Consider the following 20,101-nt stretch of genomic DNA (forward strand, 5'->3'; position numbering starts at 1 on the left):
CCTTGCAGCTTGCAGAATCTTTTCTTTTGTCTTGACTTTGGACAGGTTCATCACAATGTGTCTTGGAGAAGCTCGGTTAGAGTTGAGGCAACCTGGGGTCCGATAGCCCTCTGAAAGCAGTGTGTCAGAATCTTTGGTGATATTTGGGAAATTTTCTTTTATAATATTCTCTAGTATGGCTTCCATTTCTCTGTGGCATTCTTCTTCCCCTTCTGAGATTTCTATAACTTGTATGTTGGAATGCTTCATAAAGTCCCATAATTCTGACAGTGAACGTTCTGCTTTCTCTCGCTTCTTTTCTGCCTCTTTTACTATCTGAGTTATCTCAAGAACTTTGTCTTCTACCTCTGAAATTCTTTTTTCTGCATGGTCTAACCTGTTGCTGATACTTTCCATTGCATCTTTAAGTTCCCTAATTGTTTCATTTACTTCAGCTCTGCTACATCCTTTCTATACCCTTCATATTGTTCATCTCTTATTTGATTCTGTTTTTGGATTTCCTTTTGGTTATTTTCCACTTTGTTAGCAGTTTCCTTTATTGTTTCCATCATTTCTTTCAGTGTTTTCATCGTGTGTATTCTAAATTCCCTTTCTGTCATTCCTAACATTTCTTTATAGGTGGAATCCTCTGCAGTAGCTACCTGATGGTCCCTTGGCGGGGTTGTTCTGGACTGGTTCTTCATGTTGCCTGGAGTTTTCTGCTGATTCTTCCTCATGGGTGATTTCTTTTATCTGTTTCCTTGCCCTAATTTTCCTTTCACTTCCTCTTGCTCTTTAAGTTCTTGTGCCTGTGGACTAAGGTTTTGATGAGTCCTTTTGGTACAGGGCCAGAAGGATGAGAAGGTTGAAGAGCAAGAAAGGGATGAAAGAAAAGAAGAATGAGCGAAAAGAAAAAAAAGATAGAGAAAGGAGAGGGGGTGGGTAAAAGGAATATTGACAAAAAGAAGCGAGGCACAGAAATAGGAAGACAGAGCAATATAGGTGTACAGTAGGGTACTTTGACACAACCTTAAAAAAAAACCACCTTCTGGCGGTGCCCAGTTGGGTGGTTCCCTTGAGGTCAGCAGCTCTTTGCTAAGCTGGTCAGATACAGTACCCGACCTCCACCAAGTAGAGAGGAAAGACAAAAATGCTATAAATCAAACCAAAACAAGCAAACAGAAAACTTTACGGTATAAAATTGGGTGAAAAATCAAATAATAGCAGTAGAAACACTAGCAAAAATGAAGTTCTAGTTATTGAAAAAGGCAGCAATGGGAAATTATAATTACACTAGAAAAATTGAGAAAGAAAAAAAATCTGTACAGAAAAGGTTGAAATTAAAAAACAAAACAACATCAAAATAAACAGAAAAACAACCAAACCAAAATAACTGAAAAAAAAAAAAAAAAAACACAACCAAAAACAAAGCAGTATGTATGTGTTGTTGAATATTGTCTGGGCAACACGTGGTCTCCTGGGGTATGAGCGTTAATCACAGTGCTGATACGACTGGAGGCTGCAGATTTCTCTAATCCCAGCTGGTAGACACCCTAAATCTCTCTTCAGCCCTCTTAAAAGGCACTTTGAACTTGTAAACTCACTGAGTAGAAGCTTTCCCAGGAAAGTTCTTGTCACTGGAATCACTGCTGAAGTGGCTATCCACTTACCCAGTGTGCCAAAACCGGTCTCACTCTGCCCCTGAGGGTTAGGGCTGTAAGGCGGCTCAGACTCCGCCCTTAGGCTACTCAGTCTCTGGGTTACCAGCTTCCACCCGATTCTTGCTCTGGAACCCTGAGGGCGGAGCTTGCCAGGGCAGATCACTCACAATGGCTCCCTTTGGCCCACAGCTAAACACCATTTGCTCCATCTGGCTCAGTGGCTCAGACTGGGGCCCTAGACAACAGCCAAAGTTCTCCACACTCCTGCTCAGGCTCTCCCCAGGGCAGTTCAACCGAGTGCCAAGTCCAAAGACAACAAAACAGTTCACATGTAAGGCCTTTCTGGTTTGCAGTCTCGCTGCTACTGTACTTACAGTTGCCGGCGGATTTAGATCCATTGAACACACGTGACCACTTGCCATTTTTCCACTGTTTTAGTCCTCCTCTTGGGGTCTCTCACTGACTTCCTTTATCCTCACAAGGATGATTATAGGCAGATCCCACCAGCCAGAGATGCCCGGAGTCCTATCTCCCCAGACTCACGGTGCCCAGATGCAAGGAAGCTGCTACTCGGTCGCCATCTTGCTCCAAAAGGACCGAAACTATAGAAATTTTAATAGTACAGAATAGTAAACACAAAACCAGCTGCAGTAACATATGGACACATGATATAAACCGTAGAAACACTGCAAATTAGAGATTGCAAGGTCTCTAATGCCTTCAGAATTGACTAGCTATAAGAAAAATAAGAAACCTGGTTACCTACTTTGTGGTATTTACAAATATATATTCAAGGTGGGATAAATGAAATTCCTTTAAACTTCTACAATTAAAATCAATGCAGCAAATTTTTGAGATAGTTTTTAAAGAAAAATTTCTTAAACAAGATACTTATTTAAAAGATACCTGAATTAGAGAACTTTCAAACTTAAAACTTCCACATGCTGCAAGCTTCCATTTGGTGCCACTCCTCATAAAAGTAATCAGTTTATTCTCTTCTTTAACCATAATTTCACTTCAGGACATCACTAAAAAGTTTAAGAACGTGATAAAAAATAAAAACATTGTTTACAAAAGATAATAATCAACAACAAAAAATAGAATCTAGAACTAACAAAGTGCTCTCTAAATAATAAAAAAGCCAAATCATTAAAAGAATGAACAATGGATATGAATAGAATTCAAGAAGAAATCAAAATGACATGTAAACACACAAAAAGATTTTAAACCTAACTAATATGAATAAACTCATAAGATACCATTTTAGCATTAGTTTCTAAAAATAATTTTTAAAATTCAGAAATACAAAAACTTTTAAGAATGTGGAAAAATGGGAACATTTAAATTACTTTGCTGCTTTGAGGAATAATTAGGTGTGTCTGGTAACACTGAAGACAGGCATAGCCTCTCTCTCTCCCTCTCTCTCACACACACACACACTACATGCCTCCCCAAAATGCTACTCTTCAGTGAGATTTAAGTGTTGCTTGTATGCAAAAATGGTGTTCCCAAGAATTTCACTGCACTCTGATTTACAGTAGTGAAAAATTACAAACAAGCCATATGTCCATTAAAATGAATGAATTGTGGTATATTCACACCATGGAAAACTTTGTAGTAGTTAAATGAATGAACCATGATGAAATGGCTGTGGAGGATTCTTTTTCTTTTTTCAGTTTTTGGCTGGGGCCAGGTTTGAACCCACCACCTCCAGTATATGGGGCTGGTGCCCTACTCCTTTGAGCCACAGGCACCACCCTGGAAGATTCTTTTAAATACCAATATCCACACGTTTGGTGACATTCTCTACCTCCTGTGCTGTTAGAGTGACCATGTGACATGTTCTGAGCAAAAAAAAGTGGAAATAAATATTATGAGGAAAGAAATATTATGAGTTACTTTTTTTTTTTACATATACATCTGTTTATTAGGTTTCCATTTTTTGCCTTCACAAAATTAAAGAGGCTTAAAATTTAAAAACAATAACAATGTTTAAGATAAGGACTAGAAACAAAAACCTAGCAAAGAATGAACAAACATAAATACATTCAGAAAAGAAATCAGAGAATTGCTGCATCAAAATATTAAGCAATAATAATAATAATGCAAAGAAAGTAACATTCACATTGTCAAATAAGACTATGTCTATTATAGAATGCTTTGACTCTGAGGTTCAGTACAGAGTTATTATGAATCACTTTTTAATTAAGATGGTTAAATACCTTTATCTTTTTTCCCCACTTTTATGAAGCTAGAAGCAAAGGCGGCTAGATAATGGAACCACATAAGGGAAGAAGCTCAGATCCCTAAGTTACTAACTGGAAAAAAGCTACTCATTATGGGTGGTGCCTGTGGCTCAAAGGGGTAGGGCATTGGCCCCATATGCCAGAGGTGGCGGATTCAAACCCAGCCCTGGCCAAAAACTGCAAAAAATAAAAAGCTACTCATTATTATATTGTGCTGTGTGTTGTGGAAGTTGCAATTAATTACCATGACAATTTTTAAAAAGTAATCTCAAAAACATAATGTTAACATAGAAAGCAATTTGTATGGTTGTATTACATATAAAATATAAAAACAAAAAATAATATTATGTTATTTATTTTGTATACATGTTATTACACATAAATATACATGGAATGATCTACTGCATTCAACATGGTGATTACTTTTAAAGATAGAAAGAAAGTAGTGGTAGAGAGCTCAAGAAGCTTCAATGTATCTTTAATATGTTTTATTTATTATTTTTAAATTCTGAATCAATTTTTTTTTAAACTGAGTCTCACTCTATCACCCTGGGTAGCCTGCCATGGCATGATAGCTCACAACAATCTCAAACCTCCTGCCTCAGCTTTCTGAGTAGCTGGACTATAGGCATGAGCCACCACACTGGCTACTTTTTCTATTTTTAGTAGTGGGGGGGTGTCTTACTCTCGCTCAGGCTAATCTTGAACTCCTGAGCTCAAGAAATACATCTGCCTTGGCCTCACAGAGAGCTAGGATTACAGGTGCAAGCCACCGTGCCAGACCATAATTCTTAATCAATTTTAACAAAATATCAAAATTATATAGAACTGAGCATGGATGTTTCTAATATTATTTACTATTGTGAAATTTTTTCCTGTACTTTGAAATATTTTAATAAATTTTGACTTTTTTTTCTCTGTTTATTTTTATTTTCTTTTTATTAAATCATAGCTATGTACATGAATGCGATCATGGGGCACTATACACTGGTTTTATAGACCATTTGACACATTTTGATCACACTGATTAACATAGCCTTCCTGGCATTTTCTTAGTTATTGTGTTAAGACATTTATATTCTACATTTACTAAGTTTCACATGGACCCTTGTAAAATGCACCGCAGGTGTAATCCCACCAATCACCCTCCTTCCACCTATCCTCCCGCTCCCTCGCCTCCCTCTCCCTCTTTCCCATATTCTTAGGTTATAACTGGGTTATAGCTTTCATACGAAAGCCAAAAATTAGTTTCATAGTAGGGCTGAGTACATTGGATACTTTTTCTTCCATTCTTGAGATACTTTACTAAGAAGAATATGTTCCAGCTCCATCCATGTAAACATTAAAGAGGTAAAGTCTACATCTTTCTTTAAGGCTGCGTAATATTCCATGGTGTACATATACCACAATTTATTTTTTCATATGTATAATGGAATTCTATTTGATAACAAGACATTTATCTCTATTAATTCAATCAACAAATATTTTGAGTCATGAAATCCTTATGCAGCTATGCATATAAATCACATATGTGTTTATTGTACGTCTAGATATAAAAACACACAACATTAAATTCATCTGTCTAAATTATTTCTGCATAATGAAATATTGTTTTTTTACAAATTATTGTTGTTCTAATTTTTCCTTTTTTTTTTATTATTGGGGATTCATTGAGGGTACAATAAGCCAGTTTACACTGATTGCATATGTTAGGTAAAGTCCCTCTTGCAATCATGTCTTGCCCCCAGAAGGTGTGGCACACACCAAGGCCCCACCCTTCTCCCTCCGTCCCTCTCTCTGCTTTTCCTCCCCCCCACCATGACCTTAATTGTCATTAATTGTCCTCATATCAAAATTGAGTACATAGGATTCATGCTTCTCCATTCTTGTATACCACAATTTATTAATCCATTCGTGGATCGATGGGCACTTGGGCATTTTCCACGACTTAGCAATTATGAATTGGGCTGCAATAAACATTTTGGTACAAGTATCTTTGTTATAATGTGATTTTTGGTCTTCTGGGTATATACCCAGTAGAGGAATTATAGGATTGAATGGCAGATCTATTTTTAGATCTCTAAGTGTTCTCCAAACATCTTTCCAAAAGGAATGTATTAATATGCATTCCCACCAGCAGTGTAGAAGTGTTCCCTTTTCTCCACATCCACGCCAACATCTCTAGTCTTGGGATTTTGTGATATGGGCTAATCTTACTGGAGTTAGATGATATCTCAAAATAGTTTTGATTTGCATTTCTCTAATGATTAAAGATGATGAGCATTTTTTCATATGTCTGTAGGCTGTGTACCTGTCTTCTTCAGAGAAGTTTCTCTTCAAGTCCCTTGCCCAGCCTACGATGGGATCATTTGTTCTTTTCTTGCTTATACATTTGAGTTCTCTGTGGATTCTGGTTATTAGACCTTTGTCGGAGACATAACCTGCAAATATCTTCTCCCATTCTGAGGGCTGTCTGCTTGCTTTATTTACTGTGTTCTTGGCTGTGCAGAAGCTTTTTAGTTTGATCAGGTCCCAGTAGTGTATTTTTGAAGCTGCTTCAATTGCCCAGGGGGTCCTCCTCATAAAATATTCGCCCAGACTGATTTCTTCATGAGTTTTTCCTGCACTTTCTTCTAGTATTTTTATAGTTTCATGTCTTAAGTTTAAATCTTTTATCCAGTGAGAGTCTATCTTAGTTAATGGTGAAAGGTGTGGGTCCAGTTTAATCTTCTACAGGTTGCCAGCCAGTTCACCCAGCACCATTTGTTAAATAGGAAATCTTTTCCCCATTGAATGTTTTTAATTGGCTTGTCAAACATCAAATAACAGTAAGTAGCTGGGTTCATCTCTTGGTTCTCTATTCTGTTCCATACATCTACCTCTCTATTTTTGTGCCAGTACCATGCTGTTTTGATCACTATCGATTTATAATACAGTCTGAGGTCTGGTAGCGTGATTCCTCCTGCTTTGTTTTTATTTCTGAGTGGGAAGAGTTTATACAGAATAGTTAGTTGGTGGGAAAACTTGTACTCATTTTTCAAACATGTAAAATTAGATTTAGGTACAAGTCTTCTTTTTATGGTTGAGTAGTACTCCATGGTACAAATATGCCAGATTTTATTAACCTGTTCATATATTGGTGGTCACTTGGGTTGTTTCACCATCTTTGCATTTGTGAACTATGCTGCTGTAAACATTTGGGTGCTGTTGTCCCTTTTATGGAGTAACCTTTTTAGGCACAAATCTTAAAACTTAAAGGAAGTTTTTTCCCTTCACTGAGTGATGTGTTTTACTCACAGAAAATAAACATATGAGCTGCTCTAAGGTTGGAACAATACGAAAAACACAAAGTGAAGCAGGGCTTAGAACAACTCACACAGCTCACCACAAGCGATTGGAACATCCTCACCAGGATAACAGGTGTGTGTGTCCACTGATGGTTTCCCTGGGACAGTCCAGCAACTGTGTCTGGTGTGTCTCCACTTCCTAGTCAACCATGACCACCTTGCCCTCCTGATGTGGGCAGCCGCCCCAGCCCACAGCAGGATCACAGGTCTAGGCCCTGCCTATGCCTCTGGGCCCTGTTCCTGCAGCCACAATGGTAAGGTGAGCTTTCATACAAAAATGGAAAGTCTTGGAAGTTCATTTCTTGGTGTCCAGCATGACGTTCCCCACAGTTGCATTTCCTCTCCTTTTCTGGGTACTTGACTTTTGAACTCCATCCACTACCAAAACTTCAAACTGTCTAACTTTCTCATTTTCACTTTGACTTTGACTAAAGCTTATTTGCACCAATGTGTTAACTCCCTGATATTTGAACACTTGCAAGCTTTTTACCTCTAGCTATAGAAGGACTTTCTCTCCATCAGTGGCAATGAGTTAAAAGAAAAAAAGTGTCATGTTTCAAAATCCAACGTGTTAGTTATTAGTATAGCTAACACTTTGCCAGTGCTCACGATGCTCCAGACACTCTTTGAACAGTTTTATCATGTATTAGCACATTTAATCTTGGTTAATGATCTTAAGAAATAGGCACGATTGTTGTCCTTATGTTGCAGCTGCTGACACGGAAGCCCTGAGCGGTGCAGCAGTGCCCCCAGAGTGAAACAGCCAAGAAGTGGAGGAGTCAAGAGTAGAACAGGTTGCAGTCAACAGTATTCCAGCTTTGGGGAGGAAGATTCGGGAACTTTGCTCCGTAGTAAGAACACAGAGATATGGTGATGGCATGATAATTTATCAACAACAACAAATGGTGTCAGGGAAATGTGATAACATTTTATTTGATCATATTTATTTATGCCAACAAAACAAAGTGAGCTCTGCATTGCTTACTTTCTCTCCATCATTAGTAGGTGGCACAGTAGTCACTGTGCAGTTATTCAGTGACCGCTGGAGCAGGAGACAGGAGCCCGCCCACTGCCTTTGACTGACTGTGGGTGTGATCTTCGTTTTGCTACTTTCCCTCTCAAGTCTTTGATTTCATCAGCTACAAAACGGGAGCAGGTGGGCGGCGCCTGTGGCTCAGTCGGTAAGGCGCCGGCCCCATATACCGGGGGTGGCGGGTTCAAACCCGCCCCGGCCAAACTGCAACCCAAAAATAGCCGGGCGTTGTGGCGGGCGCCTGTAGTCCCAGCTACTCGGGAGGCTGAGGCAAGAGAATCGCTTAAGCCCAGGAGTTGGAGGTTGCTGTGAGCTGTGTGAGGCCACAGCACTCTACCCGAGGACCATAAAGTGAGACCCTGTCTCTACAAAAAAAAAAAAAAAAAACGGGAGCAGGCAGGCAAGAGAGCTGTATAGTTTTAAAGTTTCTTCTCTAATAATCAGTGAAAGGATCTGATTAGTTTTATGGCTGTATTTTGTTACAGTTTATTGCTCAGGTTACATGACTATCTGCTCACATCTTAAACATAAAAAGAAAAAAAAATATCTTCATCCTAATGTTTACTATTCAATATTTTATTTTGAGCCTTTATTTCACTGAATGTGAGCTCAGTGCTGAGTCCTGATATCTACCGACCAGTTGTTCGCTATACACAGACTTTGCTGCTAATTCACTTAGTTCTGGAAATGATAGCATGCTATTCAGAGATGGAGCAGCTGGGAGCCAGTAGCAAGAGCTAAGGAATAACTCATTTGGCATCGATGAGGCGGCAAAGCCTAGAAGACCCTGGGAAGTAAAAGTGGGCTGTGGAGCAGACACGGAAAGAAAACTAACTTAGACAGTGGGAGAAGGGCTTAGACACTAGAACGGCCAGCAACAAACTGGTCTCCGCGAAGACTGATACCAAGTGTCCAAGGACTAAATATTCTAATTTTAGGTGTTATTCATTAAAATATGGGTAACCATGAAAGGCAAACATAATGGTGGATTTTTAAAAGTGTAGCTATAAAGAAAAAAATATTTTATTTTTCCTCAAATGACAATGTCAGAAGCCTAAAAGTTGGCATTCCCTTTATTCCAACATAAGCTTTCTCTTCTTATTTCTTTGTACAGTCTCATCTATTCCAATGTCATTATTCATTCCTTATAAATTTCTAATGTATTTTTAGGTACAGAGCATTCATTCAAACCTACAGGACCCCTTTGGGTTTCTTTTAGTTGCTATCTCCAGGTTTCTATTCTCAATCTCCCATGTTCTGTCTTTAAATGAACGGCACCACTCCAGCATTTAACCAAGACAAAAATCTGAGAGTCATTTCTTTTCAATGGATGCCAACCATGCCCATCTCATCACCTAAATATTCTCTAATCTTTTCTCTTATTTACCCCCACTGCCACTATTCCAGTTCAGGCAACCACTTGCATCTATAATATTAGGACTAATGAGCCTCCTTATCTCTAGATTTTCTCCACTCCAAGACATTCTTTACCCAATCTCACAACATGTCACCTCAGCTGCAAACAGAATGTTCATTTTAAAATGCATAATTGATCATATCAGTCCCAAGATATATATTCTTTGATGGTATAGAAAGCTGTTAAAATACAAGGCTCATGGTTCCCTGTGACCTGGACTACACCTGCCTTCCTGGTCTCTTTCCTGACTCTTCTCCATTTTCTAAGAGGTTTTGCCTGCTGTCTCTTTGCTTTTCACCTCAAGTTTAATGTCACAGGGCTCCAAGACTGGGCTTTGGTTGGGAAGATTTCTATTCCCCGGCATTGATTTTGTGTGTTTTATTACCCAGTGTGTGCTCAACTTGAGGAAATGTTCCACATCGTTTGAGAAGCATCCATGTACGTGCATTTCCCTGTGTCTATGAAGTCCAGTTGGTTAACAGCACTGCTAAAATCATCTCTGTGTTTATTACATTCTTTCATCTATTTGTTCTATTAATTAATGAGAGAGGTACAATAAAATCTCCCACTGTGGCTGGAGATATTAATTTTGTCAATGTTTCCTTTAGCTTTCCTATTAAACTATTATTTGAAGGACAGACAAATTCACTATTTCTATGTACGCCTTACCAGAAATTACGAAGCATTGTGTGCCATTGACTTGTGTAGAAACACCAGAACTATTGAAACTGGAAGTATTAACTTCCAAATGTCAACCATATGTTTTTTCCTGGAAGTATCATTTCTAAAACTGGAAGAACGTGACATTGTGACATCAAATACACACTGACAGAATAAAACTGCTTCTGAATTATAACCCACACATTTTAACAGGATAAAAGAGGCTGTGTCATCTCTTTTTGTTACATATTTGACCTCACCTATAGGTGGAGTAGGCAGTTAAAAAGCAATGTGCATTCTGAACGCAATCACCAAAATGTGGAAACAGCCTAAATGCCCACCAACCCCAGGAATGGATTAACAGGCTGTGGTGTATGTATACCATGGAACACTCGTCAGCCTCTGAAAAAGATGGATACTTTACATCATTTGTATTAACCTGCATGGGGCTGGAACACATTATTCTTAGTAAAGCATCACAAGAAAAAATGGAGAAGCAAGAATCCTATGTTCTCAATTCTCATATGAGGACAATTAATGACCTAGGACATGAGGGGGGGTGAAGGGAAGGGAGACCAGAGAGAGGGAAGAAGGTGGGGACGGGGGCGGGGGATTCATGGTGTGTGACACACCTTTTGGGGGTGGGACACAATTATAAGATGGACTTTACCTAACAAATGTAATCAATGTAACCTGGTTCTTTGTACCCTCAGTGAATCCCCAATAATTAAAAATCCCTCCTACTCAGCCCTTAAGTACATCCCTTAACAGTCAAAGATGTCTGAAATTATACCAGAGAATCTGTCTATTCCTGCTTCTAAAAAAGTCTTACCTAATGATGGCCTGTTGCTCATTATGCTTATAATCTCGGCGTGTTGTAATTTTCTTAGGATCAATTTCTAGAAGTGAAACTGCAGGAATAAAATTCAATCACTTTAAACAAGTTTTAATTAGATCACTGTATTGGCCTATGACACAAATAATATAATTCCCTAATTTTCCTGTAAGTACATGTGGGCTAGTCATGGATCAAAAATAGAATTCAAATCCCTTAAAGGGAATTACATTTTTAGGCTCTAAACTCAATTTCTAAGAACTAAGATTTCTCCTAAGGGAAGTCAGGGATTAAATCACCAGAATAAAAATCTCACTGGATGAAAAGTCCAAAGACTAGGATCAAAACTGGGATTTAAATCCTGATTCTGGTGGGTATCAGCAATAGAAACTGGGAAAGTCATATATTCTCTCTGCGCCTCACTCTGATACTTAAAACGATGTAGCAAAACTAGCAAATTCTCAGGTTGGGTTTGGCTTTCCAACTGTAAAGGGGAAATCGAAAATGTCAACAAGAACATTTACTTTCTCCAAAATTTAACTCTGTTCTTGTCTCAGCGTCTGTTAAGTGTAAATGCGAAATACACATAAAAATGAACTTCTTCCTGAGTTAATTGCTTACAAACATATACATTAAATGCGTAGAACTTGGGTGTTACAAGAGTAAATAAGGCACCATCCCGACCCTTGAGAAATTCAATCCGTCATGAGAAAAAATAGATCACACAATGATGCACAGACATGCAACAATATGTAGAGAAAGATAAAAAAAAAAAAAAAAAACTTACCTGGGAAGGCACAGGTGGATTTCTCAGGCAAGGTACCCTTTGAGCTAAATTTTAAAGGCTGATACGTATTTGGTCAGGTATATAAAATAGAAAAGGGTATTTCTGAAGTAAATGGCATGTGAAGATAAATGGAAAACAAAATGATTTAGTAGGTTCAGAAAAATTATTACATCTAATTTATCACTAAAAGAAAAGAATTGCCTTGTGTTTTTCTATTATAAAACAAACAGCAGTGATTGGGAGGAAGTCTTACATTATTCACAAATCAGATATTCAACTCTTGTCCACGGTAAATTATTTGCAGTAAATAACTTTTTATGGTATGTTTTTATATGATAAGAAAAGTCCCAAATCCTTCTTTAATCATAAATCGTTATGAATTTTTAATATTAATCAATCTTGAGAGGCTTCTCTCTTTTTCCTCTATAGGATTTCAGTCCCTTTAACTCTCTCTTAAAATTGTGGATAATGCCACTTCATGAAGTAGCCACCAGATGGTAATGAAGAGCAGTCTGGCTTCCTCGTCCTCTGAGGACAAAATACTCCACCACTGGGTATCGTTCTGTTTTCACAGGCTTCCGTGCAAAGCTCAGTTTCAAACACTGTGTTGGTTTGATAAGAGGCTGATGTACACCTGTGGGGCTTTGATTATTTGTTTGTGTGCATCTGATGTGTGTGAAAGGCTCTGTACTGAGGATTGAAAAATACTGAAAAAGTCATATAAATTTCTACCATTATGCTTTTCTCTAAAAGTCGTTGCTACGCAAACATTTGAAAAACCAAAATATTTGTGTATAGAATAATAAGTGAAAACACAAGCATCTTTTAAGCTAATTTAATGTTTTCTTCTGAATATGAATATATTTAAGGTAGGAATCCCTTTGTATCACTGGTAAAAAAATTGATAAAATAAATATATGAAATACCAATTTTATACAACAAAATTGCATAAATGCACAATACATTCCACATCTTCGTTTTGGGGCTTATTTAATTTTCAAATATGCTCACTATTACTGTTTTTGAGAAAGCTTATAAAGGAATGGTGATTCTTTTGCAAAACCTTAGGCCCTTTATTTATTTATGTTTTTAAAAAAGTTGAAAAAAATTGTTTTATTTAAATGGTTATATTGCCCATGATTTGGGGGGTTTTGTCAGTGTTTTTGTAGTCTCTAAAACTTCTCTAGTGAGAATCCATTGTTTGATTAAAAAAAAAGGACAAAATTCAAATGCAGTGATTAATTTAGAATCTTACTAATAGCTTGTGCATGTTTACCGTTTTTAAGTTTCCAAATATCATCAGTTTTCACCTAACAAAAATCTGCTCATCCTAAGAACAACAACAACAAGTTATTTTAAAATGAAGTTCAAGGTTCTATAAGAATTTCATGTCACTTTTTGGAACAACTTAATGTCATTTGAAAGGCAAGGAAAATTTCAATGTTGAACTGACACATCAAAATTTTACTAAAACACTAAAGATTCATGTGTTTAGTGTTGTATCCTCCTACCACTTGTATTAGTTAGGGTTTGCAAGAGAAACAGAACCAATAGAATTTCTTTCTTTCTTTCTTCCTCTCTTTCTTTCGTATGTATGTATGTATGTATGTATGTATCTATGTATCTATCTATCTATCTATCTATCTATCTATCTATCTGTCTATCTATCTATCTATCAGGAACCGGCTCACATGATTATGGAGACCGGCAAATCCATTAAATGCAGGGTAGGCTGGCCACTGGAGACCTTGGAAGAGCCAATGTTGCAGTTCAATTCTGAAGGGCGTTTGCTGGAAGAATTCCCTCTTCTGAGGAGGTCAGTCTTTGTCTATTAAGGCCTTTAACTAATTGGATAAGGGAAACTCAAATTTTGGAGGGTAATTTGCTTTACACAAAGTCTACTAATAAAAATGTTAAACTTCACTTTAAAATACCTTCACAAAAATATTGAGAATAATATTTTACTAAACATCTAGGTATTGTGTTCTACAGAAGTTGACACAAAATTAACCACCACACCACTTTCAGAAAATGTTACTTAATTTTTTCTATGCAATATTTTAGGCATATGGAAAAGATATATAGTAGCTAGTTTTCAAAGATGGCCACCCAGTGGGAGACATCCATGTCTCCCAGTATTTCTATCTCTGTGGTGCCCCCTCTCAGTGTGGATCTGGTTTGACCCTGTTACTAGCCTGAGGAATAGAACGGTGCTCTGTGACTTTCAGGGTTTGATCATAACAAGTCTTCAGCTTTAGCCTAAGTATTGAAATGTTTGCTTTGAGGAAGCCAGCTAGCATTTAACTTACTGCCACAAAACCATCAGGTGTGAGGAAAGCCAAGCTGGCTAAGAATGGAGGACAAAGAGAGAGAGAAGGAGAGGGAGGGAGAGAGGGAAAGGGGGGAGAGAAATATTCAACCAACTCCTCTTCCCCAGTTGTCTAGATAATCCCAGGTAAGAAGCCAGTCACGTGAAACTATAAGTTACCTTCGATGTCCAGCTCAGTCAGAAATCAGATGACACCAGCTTCAGCCACCTTCTACCTGGGATGAGGTGAGGGACCTCCAGGAAGATCCACCAGGTGCGCCCAGTCAGATTCTGAGCATTGTGAGAGAGCGTCGTGAATTGGTTTTGTTTGTTGGTTGGTTTTTTTAACCAGCAAGTTTTGTAGTGCTTTGTTACACAGCAACAATTGATTGAAACAACACACCAAAAAAAGGTTACAAAAAGAACACCCCAATCACTACAAGATTTAGCAAACATTTTACCATATTTGTTTCAGATTTTTTAAAAAATAAAATAAAGCAGTACATAGATAGTTGAAAAGTCAATGTTCCCCTCCCTTGTTCCCTTTCTCCTCCACAGACAGACACTATCACACATTCGTTGGTTATTTTTTGAGGCAGATTTGCTCATATTGCTGCACAAATAGCCATGCACAATGTCATTTTTCATGTTTTGAATTTTGTATGAATGATATTTTACGGAAGGTATTTTTCTATCTCTTCCTTATTTTGTTTATACATATTCTTGATATGTTTTTATTGTTCTACAACTTTTCCTCTTAAATTTAATTGCTATATACTACTACATTTATGCCACTTCCCTGTTACATGACATTTAATTTGTTTCTAATGTTCCACCATTGCAAACAGTATACAATATTTTTAGGTATTTTAACATGGGCATGAGACGACTTGATCATATGGTATAAACATGTTCAACTTTAATATATAGTCAAATTGCTTTCCTTTCCGATTTGGTTATATTGGTCCTGCATCACTCTTTAAATAAGACATGGCATTATATTTATCATAAAATAACACTTGGAAACAAATTTAACAATATGTTTAATCTTTGGTACTATTCGTGATGCATAAAGGGTCTAGCTAACCATTAATTACTATTAGGTGCTGGGGGGAAAGCTATCATTTAACAAAAGTATATATTTGCTTCAGAAACTTTGAAAATACATATACATTGACATAATTAAGGGAATTTTTTTCTAATAATTAGTACTCTGTACAGTTTCTAGAACATTCACAAATGCGTGCAAATAATCCTAGCTCTTTGCAGCAGTACTTCTAAATTTTCTGAGAGCTTAATTTCATAACATAATGCTTCACGCATTACTAGCCATTTGCAAATGAGCCTAAAAATACTTAAATTTATTACTTGGATTATAGCCCCTTAAAATGCATTCTTTCTACTTACCATAAAACACTTGCCTTTCAAATGAAACAAAAACTCCTATCAGAAAACTAGTATTTCCTATTGTAATTTAAATTAAAGTGAGATTTTGGAGACTATTAAGTATTGCTATACTGCCCTAATATCCAACTTGATCATGAACAATTATAAAAATATTTAATTAATAATTGAAAATACCTACTGTAGTAGTTGAATTTCTGAATATCATGTACAAAAACAATTCGGGTAAGAAGTAAGAACTGCCCGCATTTTGTTCTAGTCAAATAATTGCACTAAAATAACTGTACTTACACTCACTATATGACAAAAAATAAATATTGGCTTTGACAGGAGTATCAACAGGTATTGTGAAATGTTCACTCAAATGCTCACAGACTACAGAACTCTTGTACAGTGTTAATGGGAATATAAATCAGTACAACTATTATGAAAAAAATGTGGTGGTGCCTCAAAAAAGTAAAAATTACACTGCCATGTGACCTAGCAGTCCTTCGGCCAGGTATATGCCAAAGCAAATAAAGTCAGAATTTTGTAGAGATGCCTGAGCTCCAATGTTTTTTCTTTTTTCTTATGTTTTTTTTGAATTTTGCTTTCAATTTCAACCAGCTTTCACTCATCTTAGTTTGAAGGTTTTTTGTTTGTTTGTTTGTTTTCTTCTTTTCTTCCTTTAGTGATTCTCTTGCCCTTCGCCTCCCAAGTAGCTGGGACTACAGGTGCCCGCCACAGTGCCCAGTTTTTTTTTTTTGGTAGAGACAGGGTCTCACTCTGGCTCACTCAGGCTCAGGATGGTCGGAACCGGTGAGCTCAGGCAGTCCACCCGCCTCGGCCTCCCACAGCGCTAGAACTACAGGTGTGAGCCACCACGCCCGGCCTGAGCTCCAATGTTACCTGTAGCATGATTCACAATAGTCAAGATGTGAAAACAACTGTGTGCCCATCAGTGGAGGGACAAATAAGATAAATATCTATGATAAAGATACGAATTAAGCTTTAAAAAGGGAGGAGATGCTGCCAGTTGCAGCAACCCGGATGAGCCCGGAGGACACCATGTCAATGAAAAGCCAGACACAGAAAGACAAATCTAAACCAGCTCACTTATTTTTCAATCAGAATAAGTCAAATACAGGGAAACAGAGGGAGGAACCCCGGTTAACAGTGGAGAACGGGGAGGAGGAGGAAATGGGGAGATGTAGGTTAAACTGTACAAACTTGCAGTTACATACCATGAATAAGTTTAGAGGTCTGATGTGCAGCAGCACAAAGACTATAGTTAGTGATTCTGCAGTGTACTGAACATGTATTTGTTAAGACAATAATTTGGAGTGCTTTTACTGTACACTATAAAAGATAACTGTTAGGGGATGGACATATTCATTTGTTTGACAGTGATAATCATTTCACTATATATATATATATATATATATACATTAAAACATCATATGCCTTATTGACATATCATAAAAAGGAATGGAGATAAAAATCTGTAACTACACAATGATGATGGGCTGGCCTAAAGGTAACATTTCAGTGGAAATGTCGTTTTAATACAAATTTCAAAGGTGTAAGTAATGAGGATAAAATCAATTCTTCTCCCTCACCCTAAATACGAGGAACAGAGAAATAGATTAATGTAAAATTGTCAATAGCTTCTAAATTGTTGGAACAGAAACGTTCTAAACTGAATAGATATTCCTAAGTCTTCAAAATTTAAAGCAGTAATTCACATCATTATCCTCCTCAATGGGCACAACTCATTCAAAATTTTTTTTTTTTTTTTTTGTAGAGACAGAGTCTCACTTTATGGCCCTCGGTAGAGTGCCGTGGCCTCACACAGCTCACAGCAACCTCCAACTCCTGGGCTTAAGCGATTCTCTTGCCTCAGCCTCCCGAGTAGCTGGGACTACAGGCGCCTGCCACAATGCCCGGCTATTTTTTGGTTGCAGTTTGGCCGGGGCCGGGTTTGAACCCGCCACCCTCGGTATATGGGGCCGGCGCCCTACTCACTGAGCCACAGGCGCCGCCCCCATTCAAAATTTACCAGAAAAAATAACGGAAATACAAAGAAACAGGTTGAACCCTTTCAAATTATTTACACTTACCAAATATTCTGTGCACCGTGCTAGTTGGACATTTGATAAATTGACAAAAAATGGTGCTGAATACACAAAAGAGACCGAAGATCCACCTAATAGTGTATAGAACTATTGGCAATGGATAGGCTTACAAAATGTGAGGGGGCGCTTCTCTCATATTAATTATAAATAATTATCCACCTGTTTGGGTATTCTGTCATAACTATCATCTTTTATATAAAAACATCAAAGAAAAATACACATACTTAACTGAATATAGGATTCTGTGGTCATTTTCAGGGCTTTCACAGGCATTGTGGACTCTGAAATGTCCATCCTAAGACGTTAGCAGTAGAGCAATATGTGTTGTTTGCACCCCACCATTTAAGAAGTAAAACCATATGTTAAATTTATAAAATGTGACTGGCTTCACATCATAATATCTGAAGGTAATGTTCTTGGGGTCAATTCAAAGTCTACTAACCATAGAGATCAAAGACTTAATTTTAAAGGAAGGAATGGCTATAATTTTAAGACCTTATATTTCTTCACAACTACGTAGGCAATAAGAAGAATTTACTAACACCCTGAGCCATTGTGAATATTAGTTTACATGGGAAACGACAGCATTTTAATGACATTTTTAACTTAAAGTAAATGATATTTTTTTGGACTGTCAGACTCTTTAAAATACTCATATTGACAAGGAAATGTTTTTTAAGATTCTGACAGTAAAACCTAATGATGAGTTCTGAGAATTAAGTCTGAGAACTTGTCGCTGTGCCCTTATGTGCTGTACATACCGCTCACTAAGTTTCATAACTTTGGTATGTCAGCGTCTCACAGCTGTATTTGTGGCAGTGTCCTGCGGAGAGGTGTGCTGTCAGGATAATGTCGGAGCTTGAATTAGAGCATTAAACAAATGTTAAATTTCTTGTTAAATTTGGCAAGAGTGGAAGTGAAATCAGGGACATGTTCGCCCAAGTTTATGGGGATAATGGCATGAAGAAAACGGCAGTGTACAAATGCATTAAAGATTCTCCTGATGGGAGAGGAAGCGTCACTGATGAAGAGAGGTCAGGGTGGCCAGTGATGAGCAGAAATGACAAAAACATTGCAGACATTCTTCAAATCGTGCATCCAAATCATCCACTGGCTATGAGAAGCACAGCAGACATTATAAACACTGATAGAGAAAAAGGAAAATCTTAACTGAAAATCTGGGCATGAGAAAGTTGGGGCTCTTGCATCACAACAACACACCTGCTCACAGGGCTCTGTCTAGGAGGTTTTCAGCCAGCAAACGAACCATTGTATTGGAGCACCCTCCCTATTTACCTGATCTGCACCCCCAGTGATATTTTTCTTTACCCAAAGATCAGGGAAATATTGAAAGGAAGACATTTTGATGACATTCAGGACATTAAGGGTCATATGACAACAGTTCTGATGGCTGTTCCAGAATAAGAGTTCCAAAGTTGCTTCGAAGGGTGGACTAGGCTCTGGTGTTGGTGCATAGCCTCCCAAGGGGCATACCACAAAGATGCTTACAGTGATAGCAACAAGGAGGCATGTACCACTTTTTCTAGGATGAGTTCATGGCTGTATAATAAAATTAAATGAGATATAAATGACTTTGGTATTATCTTCATCCAAACTTAAACACTATAAATTATTATTATTTTTGCAGGTTTTTTTTTTTGGCCAGGGCCGGGTTTGAACCTGCCACCTCCAGTATATGGGGATAGTGCCCTACTCCTTTGAGCCACAGGTGCCGCCCAACATTATAAATTATTTAACAAAATATAACTGTAAGTAGTTACTTTGAAAGAAGGAATGTTCTTTTTATTTGAAGGGATTAGTTTTGCATATTTAAAACTTGAATTTTAGAGATATTTATCATTAACAACATGGAAAAATAAATCTTTTTCCCAAAGCTATTATTTTTGGTTATTTTTTGAATATTACATTTTTAAAATGGAAATTGAAAGGAAGAATAGTTCAGAAAATGGTATTTTAAGTTTTAGAAAGTATAGGAAACTATTAAGATTAGAAAAATAATATAAGGTAATGTAATAAGATAATATTTTATGAGATTTTACATGGAGAATCTATGGAGATAATGCTTTCATGGCATAATTGGAGGATACAGTAGTATATCAATTATTTTTTCCAAAAGAGAGAACTTTAATTTCATTCATGTTAATAAGATGGAGCTAAGGAGCAAGCAATTCATAGATTTGTTTAAATTGTTTAAATAAATATTTATTGACATACTATTTACCCATGCATCCTAACAAGAGATAAAATAAACATCGGTGAACAAAAATTAAGGCCCTCATGCAGATCCCA

At 37.3% G+C, this 20,101-nt stretch overlaps 1 long non-coding RNA gene across 1 annotated transcript in view; it reads left to right on the forward strand.

Annotated features, from left to right (window-relative positions):
* LOC128576113 (uncharacterized) overlaps positions 1 to 8,049 on the forward strand; it is a 38,645-nt gene extending 30,596 nt beyond the window's left edge. Inside the window, exon 3 of the long non-coding RNA XR_008377243.1 lies at positions 7,945 to 8,049. This is a non-coding gene — a long non-coding RNA (uncharacterized LOC128576113). The remainder of the gene's footprint in view (positions 1 to 7,944) is intronic.
* The last annotated feature ends 12,052 nt before the right edge of the window (positions 8,050 to 20,101 follow it).

Source organism: Nycticebus coucang, chromosome 23 (genome assembly GCF_027406575.1).
Source record: "Nycticebus coucang isolate mNycCou1 chromosome 23, mNycCou1.pri, whole genome shotgun sequence".
Taxonomy (NCBI): domain Eukaryota; kingdom Metazoa; phylum Chordata; class Mammalia; order Primates; family Lorisidae; genus Nycticebus; species Nycticebus coucang.